Source organism: Eublepharis macularius, chromosome 18, assembly GCF_028583425.1.
Source record: "Eublepharis macularius isolate TG4126 chromosome 18, MPM_Emac_v1.0, whole genome shotgun sequence".
Classification (NCBI taxonomy): domain Eukaryota; kingdom Metazoa; phylum Chordata; class Lepidosauria; order Squamata; family Eublepharidae; genus Eublepharis; species Eublepharis macularius.
In genome coordinates this window covers 27,596,474-27,614,371 of record NC_072807.1, presented here as the reverse complement: position 1 = coordinate 27,614,371, position 17,898 = coordinate 27,596,474, and positions in this window count along the sequence as shown.

Genomic DNA, 17,898 nt, shown 5'->3' with positions numbered 1-17,898 from the left:
GGAGGTCTGTCAGTGGGGAAGGGACACTAGAAGCCTTCCCACTGATTGCCCCCCCCTCAAACACCAAGAATACAGAGCATCACAGAGAGTTCCATCTATACCTTGTGGCTAATAGTCACTGATAGACCTCTGCTCCATACGTTTATCCAATCCCCTCTTGAAGCTGTCTATGCTTGAAGCTGCCACCACCTTCTGTGGCAGTGAATTCTGTGTGTTAATCACCCTTTGGGTGAAGAAGTACTTCCTTTTATCCTTTCTAACCCGACTACTCAGCAATTTCATTGAGTGCCCACGAGTTCTTGTATTGTGAGAAAGGGAGAATAATACTTATTTCTCTACCTTCTCTATCCCTTGCATAATCTTGTAAATCTCTATGTCACCCCACAGTCATCATTTCTCCAAGCTAAAGAGCCCCAAGCGCTTTAACCTTTCTTCATAGGGGAAGTGTTCCATCCCTTTAATCATTCCGGTTGCCCTTTTCTGCACTTTTCCAGTGCTATAATAACTTTTTTGAGGTGTGATGACAAAATTGTATGGCATTGTTTATGGAAATGTCCTTGAAATTGACTGTACTAATCTCACACTGTAATTCGCCTTGAGTCTCAGTGGGAAAGGCGGACTATAAATGACATAAATAATAATAATGTTTCACCTCTGAGCAGCAGCTTGTTATGCTTGAATCCTTAAACAAGGATGAATAAATTATAGCGCAATCAGAGAGCAGAACCACAAGTGACAAAAGGCACAGATTGGACACTTGTCAGCTTCCCTCAAGTTTTGATGGGAAATGTAGGCAGCTTGGCAGAATGTTGGACAAGTGACAGTTGAAAAGTCCATTGGACAGCAGTCAGAGAGCCAAGCTGCAAGACTAGGATGCCTACATTTCCCATCAAAACTTGAGGGAAGCTGACAAGTGTCCAATCTGTGCCTTTTGTCACTTGTGGTTCTGCTCTGAGGCAGCGTTACTCCACTCTAAGCTCAGCATAAATGTCTTTTAAGGTGCTCCTGGACTTCTGTTTGATTTTGCTGCAGTAGCACTGCAGTCCTAGGCAGATCATTCCAGAGGGACAGCCTTGGTAGTCTGTAATAGCAAAAGTGAACAGGAATCCAGTAACATTTTGAAGACTAGCAAAAATTTCTTCTGGCACATGCTTTTGTCAGTCAGAGTTCTCTTCATCAGATGCACAGCTTGTCCATCCAAAGCAGCTAAATTTCAAACTGTAACAGAGTGCGGAGAAACTCTAAGAACAGCCCAACATAAGATATGAACCAATAAAAATATAAAAATTAAAATTGGCTGTGATCCTATGTCCGTAAAAGAAACAAGTTCACAGAACTGCAGGGGACAAGTTCTAAGTAACGTTGTTTGGCACTCATACTGTAAATGTGTTTAAGGAAAATCAAACAGAAGTCTTGTGGTACCTTAAAGACAAATCATTTCAGTCCAGCATCAACTTTTGTGGATTAGGGCCAACTTCTTCAAATGCTATGAGTTGATTCATATTGTGCACTACAGACATTTTATGAAGGATGAATGAAAGGGGGGGAAACAGGGACAAGAAGGCCAAAAAATTCAGTGTGAAAGCAACCATGTAAAACGCAAATCTAATCAAGATAGATACAGAGACAAAATCGCTAGTAGTTTTATCTGTTGCGTTTTGCCCTGCGCACCCAACATTTTACAGCACCTTCCATGACTTTGCCTAGCAAGTGTCTGCTGCAAGGATGCATTGGGGAAGTGTTTGGCTTGCCTTGCAGCCAGGGCTACGCTGCTTTGTTATGGATGGGGAAGAGGACTAATAGCTTAGTCCTAAAATCTCCTTTATTGGAGAGACTGTCACAAAATGTACTGGCTCTCTTGAGCCAATCACTCCCTCTCAACCTACCTTACCACACAGTGTTCTTGTGCAGATAATAGGGGCAGGCTATGTACACGCCCTAAGCTTCTTGGAGGAAGTGTGGGATAAAAATGTAATCGATCAATAAATGAGCACGCCACATACACTTCAATGGATTTAATGTTCTGAGTAAACATGTGCTTAGGATTGCAGTATGCATGGTTAAGCTAAACGCTTCACAGATAAGGTAGGTTACTGCAACCTTGATGTGATTACAGGTATCTCTAGTCACGTTATTTTTGACTATTAAGTATGGAGTGGGGAAACAGGTCATTTGTGCTTAATAATCATTATAGCTTCTTATTCTGAAGCAGGCATTTAAATTTTCAAAATACTGTTAAGCATTGCTGCTGCTGTGACTATTATCTGTGTGTGTGTGGGGGGGGGGTTCTTTCTAAGATGCAACAAGCTACATTGAGTTTCTTCCAGAAACCCTGTTTTAAAACTGTAGTCAACAAATTTGTTGTTCAGAGCAAAGATAGATTCTACCTATCTGACCATAGGTAACCCTGTTAAAATTCAGTTTGTTCTTCTTGTCCCAAGAGCAGCCTAAATGTACAGATGTGTGCTCACAGAAACACCATTTCCTTTTCTGATGAGCGCTGAATTGGCATCATATAACACAGTAGTGTAAGGTTGCCAGCTCCAGGTTGGAGAATTCCTGGAGACTTTGGGAGAGGAGCCTGGAGAAGGCAAGGGATGGGGAGGGAAAGGACCTCAGCAGGGTATAATGCCATACAGCCCACCCTCCAAAGCAGCCATTTTCTCCAGGGCAACTGAGCTCTATGGCCTGGAGATTAGTTATAATTCTGGAGGAGATCTCCTGCTACCACCTGGAGGCTGGCAACCTCACAGTAGTGCTTTAGAGGCACCCCCAGCATAGAATTACCAACTCCTGGTTGGGAAATTCCTGGAGATTTGGAGGTGGGGCCTTGACTAGGGCAGGGTTTAGGAAGAGGAGGGTATAATGCCATTGAGTCCAGTGAACCTTCCAAATAAGCCTTTTTCTCCAGGGGAACTGATTTCTGTAGTCCAGATATCAGCTGTAATTCCAGGAGATCTGTTCTTGCTTGGAAGTTGGCAATCCTACTTTAGCAGGACGTCTGTTGTTCTAAAAGGGGAGGATCTCACAACATTATCAAGCTTCAGCTTGGAAGCAAGGCTGGAATTTCTATAACAGCTCCTATCAGTTTAAGTAAAAGTGATCAACTATTTTATAGGAAATTTGCACGATGAAACCACATGGGAAAAGTGAGTCACCTCCTGTTGATTGCTTCTCTGTTCTCAGAATATGAGGTTGTATTTCTGTTCCAGTCGGCTAAACCTTGCTGACGATGTGTTGCCATTACCCTTTTTTTTTTTAAAATTGCTAACCTTTACATGTACCTACAATGAAGGGCTGTTATTCTTAAGTTATTATTATTATTGCATCAGCCATAATAGTAGACATGGCATTTTATAGAGTAGCATAAGGTGAAAAGCAGGTTCCTGTTTCGAAGAGTTTGCTATCTTTTTTGATGGTGGAGACGTAAAGAGATGGAAGGGAACAGGTCCAGAGATCATAAGACAGTGAGTGTGGTGTAGGGTCAGTCTGGGAGACCGAAGTGTGAGTCCTCACCCTGCCATGGAAGCTTGCTGGGTGGCCTTAGAGCCCGGCTCACACACTCAGAGCCAAACTACAAGTGACGTCTTACACAGGTTGGACACTAGTCGGCTTCCCTCAAGTTTTGATGGGAAATGTAGGCATCCTGGTCTTGCAGCTGTAATGGAGAGCCAAGCTGTAAAACCAGGGCGGCTACATTTCCCATCAAAACTTGAGGGAAGCCGACTAGTGTCCAACCTGTGTAAGACGTCACTTGTAGTTTGGCTCTCAGCCTTAAACCACCTCCTAGCCTAGTTTGTTGCGAGGATAAAATGGAGACGAGAACAATGTAAGACAGATTGGGGAGAAAGGTGGGGTATAAATTAAACAAATATATGAGAGATTAACCCAAACACTACAACACATACTTAACATTTTATTTTATGCCATTACCTTGCTTAAGGCACGCTTAAAGTGTTGGGAGGTATGTTAATTGCAGTGTCTCCAGTTACAGTTTTCTCAATTTATCCATGTAAGATGCATGTAAAATAAATGTCTTAGCTTCATCTTGGTACTACAGAATGCACAACTGGCTAACTTTGTGCTAACCAGCTGGTCAGGAAGGAAATAATCCCCCCCCCCCCACTAATAAGATGGCAAATGTTATACATTGAGGCCAGAATTTTAACTTAGACCTCTCAATTTGGCTGTGCTCTGATTGCTTCCAGCCAGTTAGTATAAGCATGAAGGCTGCGTTTGGAGACTGTCCAAAAGCATTAGGTGTTTCTGAAGCATCAGAAAACTTAAATACTTAGCCTTTCATAGTTTGGGAATTGAGTCTGAGGTTTGAAACGGCACCATTTCCTATAAGAAGTTGCCTGTTCATTTAGATCATCCTCAGAGATTCGGTATGTCTCCACTGACTGACACTAAGGTGGGTCTGGGGAAGAGGACAGAGTGTTTTTGTTGTGGTGTCAAGGTATCTGCATGTAAATGTACTTGGCATCAAAGTTACTATCTTTTAGGTACCTGGGAAATATATTCTTATGCTCTGAAGTTTACAGATGAAATGTTATAATTTGTTTTCCTGTTTCTGTTGCATTTTTAGGAAGCTCGCTGTTGTGTTTTTAAATATTCTCTGCTTTTAGAGTTGCTGTTTGTACTGCTTTTAATAATTTCTGTCTCCTGTCCATGGTTTCTCGTGTTTTTTAAAATATTCTTTTCTTTGTCTCTTATTGCTACATTGATGTCTTAACTAGAAACCCTTTTCACTGATTTGTTTTTGGTACTGTGTCATGGGCCAGCGTGGGCTCGATGATAGCAAGGACTCCTCGAGAGAAGAGGAGCCCCGTGTAGCCAGCTAGGACTCAGAAGAGGAGCTGCCAGCTGATCAAAGTTCATGACCAGCAGCTGGTGCAGAGCCAACACCTTGCAAGCACTGAGGTAATCAGCGTTCACAGCCACCAGCTGGAGCGGAGCAACTGGCACCTCACAGCCCTGATACAACAGGTGAAGCTCAGCTAGTTGTTTCCATCCCCCCAAGATCACCCACACCCTTTGAGTGCAGCAGACAGAGAAGAAGGGAGAAGCGAAGGGTGGAGCTACAGGAGAGATGACGCAGTGCATGTCTCCTGGCCCAACACCAGCTGCTTGCTGATGACAGCAGCAAGTAGCTGCGGGATCGTGCCCAAGCTGCTGGCTGCTGCTAACACGGCCGTTCAAGCACAGGGCTATAAAACCAGTTCGAAGGGACTATTGGGTGTGGAAGTAACACATCGGAATCCTACGACTGCTGTGACCATTTCACCAAAAATTGACTTTGGCCCGTGCCCTGACTCTGCCTGCGTCTAGCCCCTGAACTTGCCGATGACTGACCTTTGGACCTCCTGAGTCCTGACTTTGCTATTTGTACTGCCCTCTGACTGGACCATAGACAACTCTCGACCTGGCACTGACCTTGGAACGGACTTTGACCATGCTACTGGACCAGCCTATGACATACTGCTTATTTTGTGTTTATTGTTGTGGATTTACAATGGCTGTTAGGTTATATGGGATTTCCAACTACGGGTGAGGAAATTGGGGGTCGAGTCTGGAAAGGGAAGGGTTTGGGAAAGGGAGGAACCTTAGCTGGGAATGTCATAGAGACCTCGCTCCAAAGCAGCCGTTTTCTCCAGAGGAACTGACCTCTGTCATCTGGAGATCAGCTGTAATTCTGAGAGCTCTCCAGCCCCCTTTAACTGACTGTACTTTGTCTGATCTCCAGGTCCCGTCTGGAGATTGGCAACCCTTCCCTAGTTTACAGAGTTTGAGGGAAGTTTCCTCGAACATCGAGATCGCTATACCAGTGGTTTGCAACCAGTCTGAACGGTGGCAGAGGATACTTGAAAACTCCGCAGCCGGTAGCACTAGGCATAAAATATTGAGCAATACAAGCGTAAACCTTTGTCCCATTAGCTAGTTTTTATTGTCACATGAAACTGCCTTATACTGAGTCATATGGAACCATTGTGCTGCATCATATCATTAGTCTGTCAAGGCTTGACTTTTCTAACTGGCAGCCATTCTCCAAGGTCTCAGGCAGAGAGGTCTTTCCCATCATTTACTACATGAGCCTTTTAACAGGGGCTTTTGGGGACTGGACCTGGGACCTTTGCAATGCAAAGCAGATGCTGTTCCACTGATCCTCAACCTCCCCTCCCCTCCAACATTAGCAGGCAGAGTTTTTCCTTTTGTTAGAATCCAAAGGCTGAAATGTTTAAGAAATAATCATACATACATGTCAAATTGCTTTTCTTTGAGCTGAGAACTGGGATAAAGCAGTGCCTGAGAATTGGCACCCTAGGTGTGTTGCACTTTTCATAACCACACAACAATTTTGTATTGCTTTAGATTGAAGGAGACAATTGCCCTTTGGGGGCCAGAATAAAAGGCACACAGTGACTCATGGAAGCAGGTCCCTTGCGCATAGCTGGATCAGCAAATGCAAAAGAATACTACATTAAGATAATGTTCATAGCTGGAGCGTCAGTCTGCAGCATGCAACAGATTATCAGCCGTGTCATTTTTGACAAAGATACTCAGCTGGGGAGTTGGGATGAGGGTGGGGGAGTTGGTAATCCAGTGTGAGCAAAAATCAGATATTCAGCTGGTTGGGGGCAGGGGAGAGATGGGAAAGATGGTAGCTACCTTCTTCTCCAACCTGCTGCTCCTTCTCTTAAAACGATTCCAGACACGTATAACTCCACTTTGAGCTACCCAAATCTCTCTTGCATGCAGAATGTAGAAGCAAGAATGTGACCCTGGGCTTACCAGCAAAACCGGAAAGGTCAGGCATCCAGAAAGCCACTTCAAGGAAAAGTACTAATCACAAGCCTCATGTTAGATAGACAGTTGTTGAGAACAGAACATTAAACCAATACCAAGCCACAGATAGAACACTGACCAAATAAACCTCTAGGTTAGACTACTGTAACACGCTCTACGCAGGGCTTCCCCTGAACCTGATCCGGTGGTTACAGCTGGTGCAGAATGCGGTGGCATGTGTTATCACGAGCCTGCCAATGTGTGAGCATATAACACCGGCACTGCGACAGCTGCACTGGCTACCAGTGGAGTACCGAATCAGGGCCGATTCCAGACGACTAACCTGAAGGTGCTGCATGCTGCCATGTTCCGGATCGCGATGGGGAAAACGCGAAATATCGCATTTTCTTGTGCGAGTTTGGCGCGTTACTCGTCTGGAACCGGTCCATGTTCAAGGTTTTAGTATTAACCCAAAAATCCCTATGCAGACTGGGACCGGCATATCTGTGGGACCGCCTCTCCCCATATGAACCCCAGACGACTCTCCGTTCCAGTGAGAAACATCTGTTAAAGGTCCCTGGCACCAGGGAGGCTTGCCTGGTATCAACCAGGGCCGAGGCCTTTTCGGTCCTAGCCCCAGCCTGGAGGAACGCTCTGTCTGAAGAAACTAAGGCCCAGCAAGATTTGTTATCCTTTCGCCGGGCCTGCAAGACGGAGCTGTTCCGCCAGGCATATGGGCGGTGCTAGGTGGAGCCCCCCTGGCCGGTTGATGGGGCCCTCCCCACCAACAATACCCCCCATTTTTTTTAAAAAAAATCTTTTTAATGCAGAGGTGCTCTGATGTTTTAAATTTTTGATCAGTCGAATTCTGTGCTGCTATGCTGATATTTATAATTGTATTTTAACTGTGTAAATGAGATGTTTTTAGAATAGTTAATTATAATAATAGTTTTATATATTTTAACCTTTATGTATCTTGTAATCTGCCCTGAGCGTGCTGGAAATGTGGGGAGGGTGGAATAAAAATCAAAAATAAATAAATAAATAAAAAATAAATAAACTAGGCTGTTTGGGAACTGAATGTGATTATAGGATGGATCCATCCAGATTTTATGTTGATAAAAAAGGGAGAAGAGGATCCTTTTGGCCACCCAACAGGCTGTCAGGGATTCTGGGACTTGTATGGACAAGAGCCATGTGCAGGGGCGGCACTAGGGTTTCCAGCACCTGTGTGGGGGGGTGCACATGCGCGCGCATGCACCACACTGTGTGATGACGTCACGTGTGACATTATCGCACAGCATGCGCTGCAAACCAGCCCCGTTGCAGCAGCGGGCGGCTGGGACAGCGCACAGGTGGCCTCCCAGCTCTCCTGCTTGGTTGCCCTGCACCGCCCCAAACGCCTGCCATGCCTGGCCTGCAGTTGCTGCGCCCAGCTGGGGGCATGTGCTGGTGGCAGTGGCAGCACAGGGCAGGAGGGCTGGGAGGCTGCAGCTGTTGCAGCTCCCCATTGAAAGCTCTAGTAAGTAGCCTTGCTGAACACTCCTGAGGATGTATGGAGTGCAACAAAACCTCAAATAACTCTGCATCCCCCCGCAATGCCTGGCTCCCACTCAGCCCCCAGTGCCTCCTCCAGCGCCCCCTCTGGCTCCCCAGTACCCACGGCAACCGCCTACCTGGCCTCAATGGGTGCGCCGGCCCTGGCCATGTGGAATGGGGCTATACTAAGGAGGGGAAGTGGGCAAGGCAGAGTGAAAAAGCTGCCTGGTCCAGCCTTATATAAGTAATTTCCCATGTGCATTGAGGCATACTCTGAAGATTCATTTTAAGGAAATAGGTGGAGAGAATGGATTCACATAAGCACATTTTCCAGCACTTTTGCAGTGACTGTTCACCATGAAATCATCTTAATGGTTTAGACCTGTCTCGCGCCAACTCAAGTCTTCTAGAAGCATTAAAAAAAACCCCCAAGAGTGCCATACAGTACTAAAACCCGTGACCTCAAAAGGTGATGAACAATTTGCAAGACCATGTGGAACACGGAAGCTGCAAAACCAAAGGAAAAATCAGCCCATGATGGAAAACATTTCAATTAAGTTTTGTGTAATTCAGTAATCCTTACAATCAGGGCTCATTTGGAGGCGGAACGCACAGGAACGCAGTTCCGGCAGTTCCCCAAAGAGGTCACATGTCAGGTGGCCCCGCCCACCTGACTCTCGGCCATTTTGGGCCCGTTTCGTCCTGGATTGGGGCTGAAACGGCCCAGATCGGGCCTCTGACGGGTGGTGGATCACTCTCCTGTTCCACAGCAGCCCAATCCTGACCGTTTTGGGCCCCTTTTCAGCTATTTTCAGCCCCTTTTTGCCATTTTGGGTCCAATTTTGGCCCTGAATAGCCAGGATTGGGTCCAAAGCAGCCAGGATAGGTGATGTCAGGAGGCGTGGCATATGCAAACCAGTTATGCTAACGACACATTTCTGGTGATGTCAAGGGGCGTGGCATATGCTAATGAGTTATGCTAATATGTTATGCTAATGAGTCCCTCCAGCTATTTTTCTACGAAATGACCCCTGCTTACAATAATCCTTCAGGTAGGCCAGTATTATGTCCCTGTAGGGCCAAAGTGTTCGTGTTTGTGTGGTTGCAGGTTGTCTAGGGCAATCTCATTAACCTAAGTGAAGCAAAAGCAGGGGGAAAGGGGAGGAAGGTTGGTTAACATCATACACACTAGACTAGACTAGCTCTGTGTCTGGCAAACTTAATGTGCATCTTGACATTAGAAAGTCACTAAGTATGTAAAGGACAGAGCTTTTTTGGAGCCGGAACGCCCCGAAAGGGCATTCTGGCACCTCTTTAAAATACCCACGTGACTGCTGTCACGTGGGTATTTTAAAAAATGGCCTGTTTTGGCCATTTTGGACCTGGATCTGGCCCAAAACAGCCTGGATCAGGCCAGTGCCAGGCTGTTTTGGCCCTGATTTGGTGCCATTTTGGGCCCGAAACACCCAGGATCGCACCTGAAGACTCCCCAACCACTTTTGCCCATTTTGTGCCCAATTCAGGCCTGAAATGGCCAGGATCGGGTCTCTGCCAGGTGGGGCAACACTTCCCTGCCTGGCAGTGGCCCAATCCTGGCCATTTTGTGCCCCCTTTGGCCATTTTGGGCCCAATTCAGGCCCAAAATGGTCAGAATCGATCTCAAAATGGCCAGGATTGGGCTGCTACCCAGTGAGGGACTGCTCTCCTGTGTGGCAGCAGCCCATTCCAGGCCAATCTGGGCAATTTTGGGCCCATTTTGGCCCAATTTGAGCCCTATATGGCCTGATTAGGCCCTATACTGCCAGGTTTGGGCTGCTGCTGGGCGGGGGAGTGCTTTCCCGTGCGGCAGCAGCCTGTTCTAGGCTGATCTGGCCCTTTTTGGGCCCCAAATGGCCCAGATCCAGCCACTGCTGTGCAGGGGAATGCTCCCCCGCAGCAGAGCTGCCCGTCCCGTGCTGAATCGGACACCCCCCCCCCCCATGGAGCACAGGAGCACTGCCGGGGTGGCCACGGCCGGCGTGATGACATCACTTCCTGGAAGTGACATCATCGTGCAGTACCGGGAGCACGAGCGTGCATGCCTGTATTGAAAGGAGCTCCACCTCCTCCCAGGAGTTGCCCCAGATGAGAGTTCCCCCACCTCTTTCCCCAGAAAAAAAGCCCTAAAGGGTGGTAGCATAAGTGTCAGTACAGAGGTGATGATTAGGCACAAGTAAAGGCCATCTCTGGACAGACATTTCTGCTACCGGCATTCACATACATGTCTTCCTGCGAATTAATGCCTGTTCTCAGAAGTCTGATTGGTTCTGTTGACATAACTGTGATTGGGAAAACTGGCGCATTAAATACATCACATGCTGTGATTGGCTATGCAAGTCTCCTGCAATCTAAATGATCCAGTTCATGTGCTGGCTGATTCATTGCTGATAGAAAGGCATTTTTAGATTGCTAAAACCAATTCTGAAATGACTCAGCTCTGTTTCAAAATAAGATCAGTAGAGTAGGGCATTGTGACATCAGTAAGTCTCCTGGTATCTCTCATCTGCAAAACCTAATCAAAACTCCAGAAAAAAAGTACCCATTCTTGCTTGGGACTCTTCGATTTCATGTTTGCTGTGTGTTATCATTATGAGGTAGGCATCAGACACATCCTATCCAGGACTTACTAGACACAATAATACTTCTTTCACCCACCAATAGCAAACCAAAGTTTGGAGTGCTGCATTCAGTTCCAAACATTTAATGAAAACATTGATACAGCAGCCTGGAAGAATAAAGGAGAATCAGGCAAGTCTTTAGAGATGTACGAAATGAATCAGAGAAAGAGGTGAAGGAACTGAGGGCATGTTTAGTTTAGGGTGAGAATCTTTTATGTTTAGCTGGAGGTAGTTCCCATACCAGTGAGAGCCAGTAGTAGCAGTTACAGTATCAGCCTGGGAGAGCCAGGTTCAAATTCCCATGGAAGCTTGCTGGGGAACTGGAGAGAAAAACAATGTAAGCCCCTTTGACTTCCTATTGTGGAGAAAGGTGGGCTGTAAATGAAGTAAATATTAAAGGGTGTTTGAAAGATATATTATACTTGTATGCAGGGCTTTTTTTCTGGGAAAAGAGGTGATGGAACTCAGTCAGGACTGCACAATGATGTCACTTTGGGTCAGCTGGAACAAGGGGGGAGTTTTTAAAAGTTTAAATCGCCCTTGGTGAAAATGGTCACATGGCCAGTGGCCCCGCCCCCTGATCTCCAGACAGAGGGGAGTTTAGATTGCCCTCCGTGCCAGTGGCGTGGAGGGCAATCTAAACTCCTCTCTGTCTGGAGATCAGGGGACGGGGCCATCAGCCATGTGACCATTTTCAAGAGGTGCCAGAACTCCGTTCCACCACGTTCCCACTGAAAAAAAGCCCTGCTTGCATGTACTTTGCCCTTCTAAAACCGTACGCCTGCTCTATGGTATATGCTGTCATCAGTACAGGCGAGATAGCAGGCACCATAAATAAGGCCCTTCGGTTGAGGAATTCTCTCCCGTATAGAGATTTGTTCAACAACAAGTGTTTTGAGTTTTAGGTGCCATTAGAAAAAATTTTTGATTCCCCCCTCCCTGCATCTTTTTTTCCTGTAATCGTTCTTTTTCCCAAAGAAATGCTGTCATTTTTAGTTCATGCTTCTTTTATTTAATTGGATCTTGTGCTGCTTTTATTGCTGTTGTTTTGCACATCTGAACAGGGCTTTCCACCGGTGCCATCTTGCACATGGGCAAAATCGACAGCTGCCCCATATGTGCATTCTCCGTGATGGCCCTCGCTTTATGGAATGGTCCGCCTGAAGAGGTTAGAAAAGCTCCCACTTTCCTGGCCTTTCACAAACGATGTAAAACTGAGTTATTCAAGAGGGCTTTTTACTCATATAGGAGGGCTGTACTGTAAGGAAGTGCTCTCAAAGAGATCCATCAGTAAAGGGTTACGGAGGGACCACAGACTTTACTACTATTGTAAATATTGAGGGACTATAGACTTCCCTACTATTGCTATAAGTAAGATCCTACTAGGTAGTTCCTATGTTGTTTCATATGTCAATCATAGAGCTGCTTATGCTCCGTTTCTTCAGCTCTGTACTAGATTTCTGCTGATTTTTAAATCTTTGCAAATTTGCATGTATACACTCATTACCTGTTTATTGACATGTCTTTGATACTGACTGTACTCATGCTGTGTAATCTTCCCCAAGGCTCAGTGAGAAAGGTGAACTATAGATAACAAATAAAAATTGTTGGAAGCCGGTGTGGCGTATAACTATTGCAAATACATCAAAAGAAAGCCGGTGTGAATTTTAAATTTCAGAAAACAGATTTGTCAAACCCTGCATTTTCTCATTTCAGCAGAGCAACAAGTTACCTACACTCTAATTCTGGGCACATGGGCTTGGGAGTAAGTCCTACAGAACATTGGATCTGGGTGTAAAAAAGCCCCTAGGACCTGTTTTGGGGGAATGCTTAAAGACAAGACAGGATAACCTTCGCCTTGAGCCCATACTGATACATGATGCAGTATTCCAGGGACCTGCCAAGTATATATTGTATATGGCCAGCAACTATGAGTCAGTGTGTAGGTCTGGGTTGCATGTTGGACTGGAACAACCCAGGTACAAATCCCCAAGCTCACTAGGTAACCTTGGACAGGTATCTCTCTTTAGCTTAACCTACTTCACAGGGTCTTTGTGAGGATTAAATGGAAGAAGGGAGAGATGTGTGTGCTATCCTGAGCGGCAAGAGAAAGGGCGGGATAAAAATGTAATAGGTTACAAGAGGATAGGGCAAAAAATGATAGCCTATCTCAGAGACACCAATGGCTTTACCTTATTACCTTTGTCTCTAAAAAGGAAACCCAACGCCCTATGATCTAGGCTGCATGAGACACTTTTAAGAATTAGAGCCACCTAAAAGTCCTGTAAGCTCTGCAGCTGAATCCACATTAGCTGTTTAGGTGGGTAACTGTGTTGGTCTGCAGTAGAACAGACTAGTATCTGACGAAGGGAGCTCCGACTCTCGAAAGCTTACGCTCTGAAAATCATGTTCGTCTCTAGTGCGCCAATGGACTCAAAATCTTGCTACATTATTCTGTGTATCAACACAGATAGTCCTGAGTTCTGGGCAGAGCAATAGACAGGGGTGGACTGCCCTGGGCTTTTGTTTTGCTTGGAGGAGTAAGGTAAAGCCAGCCTTCCTTCCACTTCTTACTGTAGCCAAAATTGCTAAACTAAATGATAGACATTTTCAGTGACCTGGATAGCCCAGGTGAGCCTCATCTCGTCAGATCCCAGAAGCTAAGCAAGGTTGGCAGTGGCTAGTAATTGGATGAGAGAACTCCAATGAAGAACAGGGTTGCAGAGGCAGGCAATGGCAAACCCCCTCTGTTAGTCTATTGCCATGAAAACGCCACTGGGGGGGGGCGCCATAAGTCAGCTATGACTTGAGGGCACTCTCCATCACACCAATCCATGAGGGACAAAGCAGCTGCGAGCCTTTCCTGGGTTATCTAGGTTAATGCCTTCACTATTGTATATTCAGAACAGGAAGCAGAGGAGAGGCATTTGTAATACAAATGAGCCTTCTGGCTATTGTAGGATATATGATCCCATCAAAAGCTATTGAAGCGACAGCTACTTTAAGCCTCATATGCAAAAATGCATAGATTTACAACCCAATTTTAATTATGTTTACCTAGCAGTTTGATAGTGCTTATTTATTTAAATGAACCTCTGGACTGCAGCCTTAGATAAATCATACCTTCTGCTAGAGTTTGCATTAAAGGTCCCAGCATACCTCCTTCATGATGCTACAGTAACACTAATGCTTTCCATCTTTTCTGGCAGCTGTGATGAAGGTGTGTAGCCACCCAGATCCTCAGAGTTTTAGTGCAAGCATTTCCCGCACTTTAAGAGGAGCCCTTCAAGAATACAAAATGACAACAAGCAGTTAATCAGAGTTGAGATTTCATAATTTCGTCAAGGAAGCTCACTGAATCTCTTTGCGAAATTCAGTCTGCTGTATTCGTACATGTCGTACTTCTGTTAAGAAATGAGTTATTTAGAAACCTGGTTGCTGCTCTTTTCCTAAGAAATGTGGGAGAACTCGTCCGCCTGGGCAGAGAACCCGATGAAAAATGCTCCCTACGAACAAGACCCAAAAACAACTGCTTCCTTTGTAAAGGCCATCAGGATTTTTCATACGGAATGCAGTTCAGCTCGTTAGGAATCCTCCCCCCCCCAATGATGCTGACAGTCAAGTTACAGCCTGTGACATTTTCTTAAGATATTTGCTGCTCCGTATTTAAAACAAATGTATGGCTACAATGAAAATGTTCATTGTACAATTCTCTTTTATGATCCAGAAATACGTACCCACATAAAGGTCACTTGCTAAAATGAGAAAGAGAGAGACTTATTCAATCTTGCTCAACAATGACCGTTCTTAAAGAGTGCTTTCAAGAGACTGTTGGATGACAATGGAGCAAAAATGCCCGTTGTTACGATGGGTTGTCCCGCAAAGGACCCTTACAGAATGCAACAGGGTTCTCTGCTATGCACTATAAGACACATGGTACTCCTTCAGCAAAATCTACAGCAGGGTGGCATAGGCTAGCCAAGGTTATTAGTAGAAGGCAAATTTAATTTTTGAAAAATGCTACGTCCCCCTTCCCAGGACGGAACTTCCATCATAGGAATAAGTGTCAAAATCATTCATTCATAATGGAGAAAGTAAGAGGGTACATAAGAAGCACCAACAAGTTGGGGGCTAAGACAGGTCTCATTCTTGGTGGCCCCAGCTATGAAAAAACGGGCCTGCTTTTATAAGGCTATGACAGACTTATTTATCTACTTACATAAAATATTTATATACTGCTTTTCTGCCTAAGAGGACTTCAAACGCAAGAGCATGTTAAAACACAACAGACCTCAGATATAATCACAATGCAAACATTAAAAAATATAGAATAGGGCCCTTGCCCGTACTGCAAGCAATCAAAACGATTATCCTAAAGGGACAGAGCCCTTTGGTGTGTCCCTTTGGAAACACATTCACTGCTTGCAACACCCATGGAAGAAAAAAAAACAGCCTTGTTAGAACGTGCTGCCTACCTACTAGGGTCAGGTTACGCTGGATGTTTTTGCCCCTTTGGAAAGGGCTCTCCTCCCCCACAGCACCCAGGTTCTGGTGGGGTTGGGGGGGGTCATTCATTCTTAACAAAGGTTGATTCCGCACACGTTGCATAATGTACTTCCAATCCTCTTTAGAGATCATTTGGAACTGAATTTTTCAAGCGTGAAACAAAAAATCCTCTTCCAAACGATAGCTAAAGTGCATTGAAAGTGCATTATCCAATGTGTGCGGAATCAGCCAAAAGCAAAGCTTCTTGTCTGCTAGACAGAACAGAATGGCTTCTGCACATACCGCTTTTGCGCACGTTTCACAAATGTACAAAAACGAGAATGGGATTCTGTGTTCTACTCATGATCCACAATCCATCCACTCCAAGGCCTACCTCATCCTGAAAAAAGGCAGGTGATGATTTTGTCCTAAGAATACCTGGACACACACACAGAGCAAGAAGCCAGCCGTGGTAATACAGCCTGTGGTCTTCCAGTAGCTAAGCAAATCGGCAGAAGGGAAAGAGCTTGTTTTGCTAAGTGGAACAGAGCAAAAGTGATGGTCTTAATTTGGTATGAGGGAGTAGGCGTCAGCCATAACCTACAAGGATATGAAACCTAAGCTGGAAGCACGCCCTCCAATGGTATTAGCCAGGGCATTGTAACCTTCTGGGTGGTGGCCAGGCAGTGGGAGTTTGTGGCACTGCTAGGCAGAAGGAAGATAACATGCAGTTGGTCTACTTAAGGCACAGACTCCGGCCTACAGTCCTGCCTGACTCACCTGCTCTTGGCAGCTGCCTACGCCCCAGCTAAGGAGAGAGCCACACCATGTCACGGCCTTGGGAGGTGGAAGTTGAACTGTAGTGCCCTCTAGAACTGTGTTATAGCATACTTTGGACTCATGGCATATTGGTCCGGATTGGCCAGTAAAGATACATGGCCTGAGAGATGCATGCCAGCAGCAGCAATATTGCAGAGAATGCTGATTTGCACTCAGACCTCTGTTTCGTTTTCTGCCCTGCAGAGCCTCGTTAGTGCTAGAAAGAGGAAAAACCTTCCTCCATTTAATAGCTTACGCTGGCAACAACACTGTTTGGCAACAACACATGAGTATACAGAACCTATATACAGTCACAGAGCAAGACTTGCTATTGCTTCGTTGTGTACGTTCAACATGGCACCATTCAAAGCACAACGATAGAATTGGAGACTCACTTCAAGCTTTTCACAAATCGTCAGTTGCCTTGCACATGGAGACTGTCGCTCCTTTGAGTACAAAATAGCCCAAGCTCCTCATGTATATTTTGCACCCCCAAAAAATCATCACATACCATCATGAAACACTATCGCAATGCCATCAATTAAATTTCACAATTCACAAGTTTGTTACAAGGATGAAAACGGGAAGAGAACTATCTCTAAGTTCTTTGGAGAATTTGCATGATGTTCTTCAAATAATAATAATAATATTTGATTTATATACCGCCCTTCAGGGCAACTTAACGCCCACTCAGAGCGGTTTACAAAGTGTGTTGTTATTATCCTCGCAACAATCTCTCTGTGAGGTGGATGGGGCTGAGAGAGCTCTGAGAGAGCTGTGACTGACTCAAGGTCACCCAGCTGGCTTCAAGCAGAATCAAACCCGACTCTCCAGATTAGAGTCCTGCCGCTCTTAACCACTACACCAAAGTAGTATCTGTAACACCTCCCCTTACTGTTATTGCATCTCTGATCACAACAATGTGTGCACACATGCACTGGTGGTGCTATGCTGGGCCTAGTCACGTACTTTGATGAAATATGACATGACCCAAAGTGGTGCACAGCCAAGACCATTTTGCCCTTCACATTGCACAAACTTTTAAAGACACCCATTTGTGCAAAAACATGTTTGTACAAGAATAGATCCAAACCGCATAGCGCAGAATGAGTTAATGTTGTCACTGTTAACAAAGCTATCACACTGAACATAACTCTGGATACAGTGATTGCTTTAGCTGTGTGCCAAGGGAGAAGTTTTGGTTGTGTTAAGTCATTAATGTCCATGGATTCGGGATGGCCCTCCAAATTCTTATTCCTGCTTCCATATTTCATCTACTGCTATCAGTAGAGTTGTAAACACTTCAAGAACAGCTAACAGCAATGAGCAATAAAGAATTGGAGTGGAATCTCAAAAGACTGAATCAAAAAGCGTTTGAGGGTGCTAATAAACCTGGGAAGTACCTGGCATGGCAATTGAAGAAGAAAAGGGAAAAGAAGATAATAAATAAAATTTGCGAAGATAACAAAACGTATTTGGAGCAGGCTACCATTAGTAGAGCCTTTTATAAATTTTACGCTAAGCTGTATAATAAAAAAAGAAGTAAACAAAGAATCAATAGCGTCATATTTGGAGAAAACCAAACTTCCAGAAATCTCGGAAGCTTGGAGAA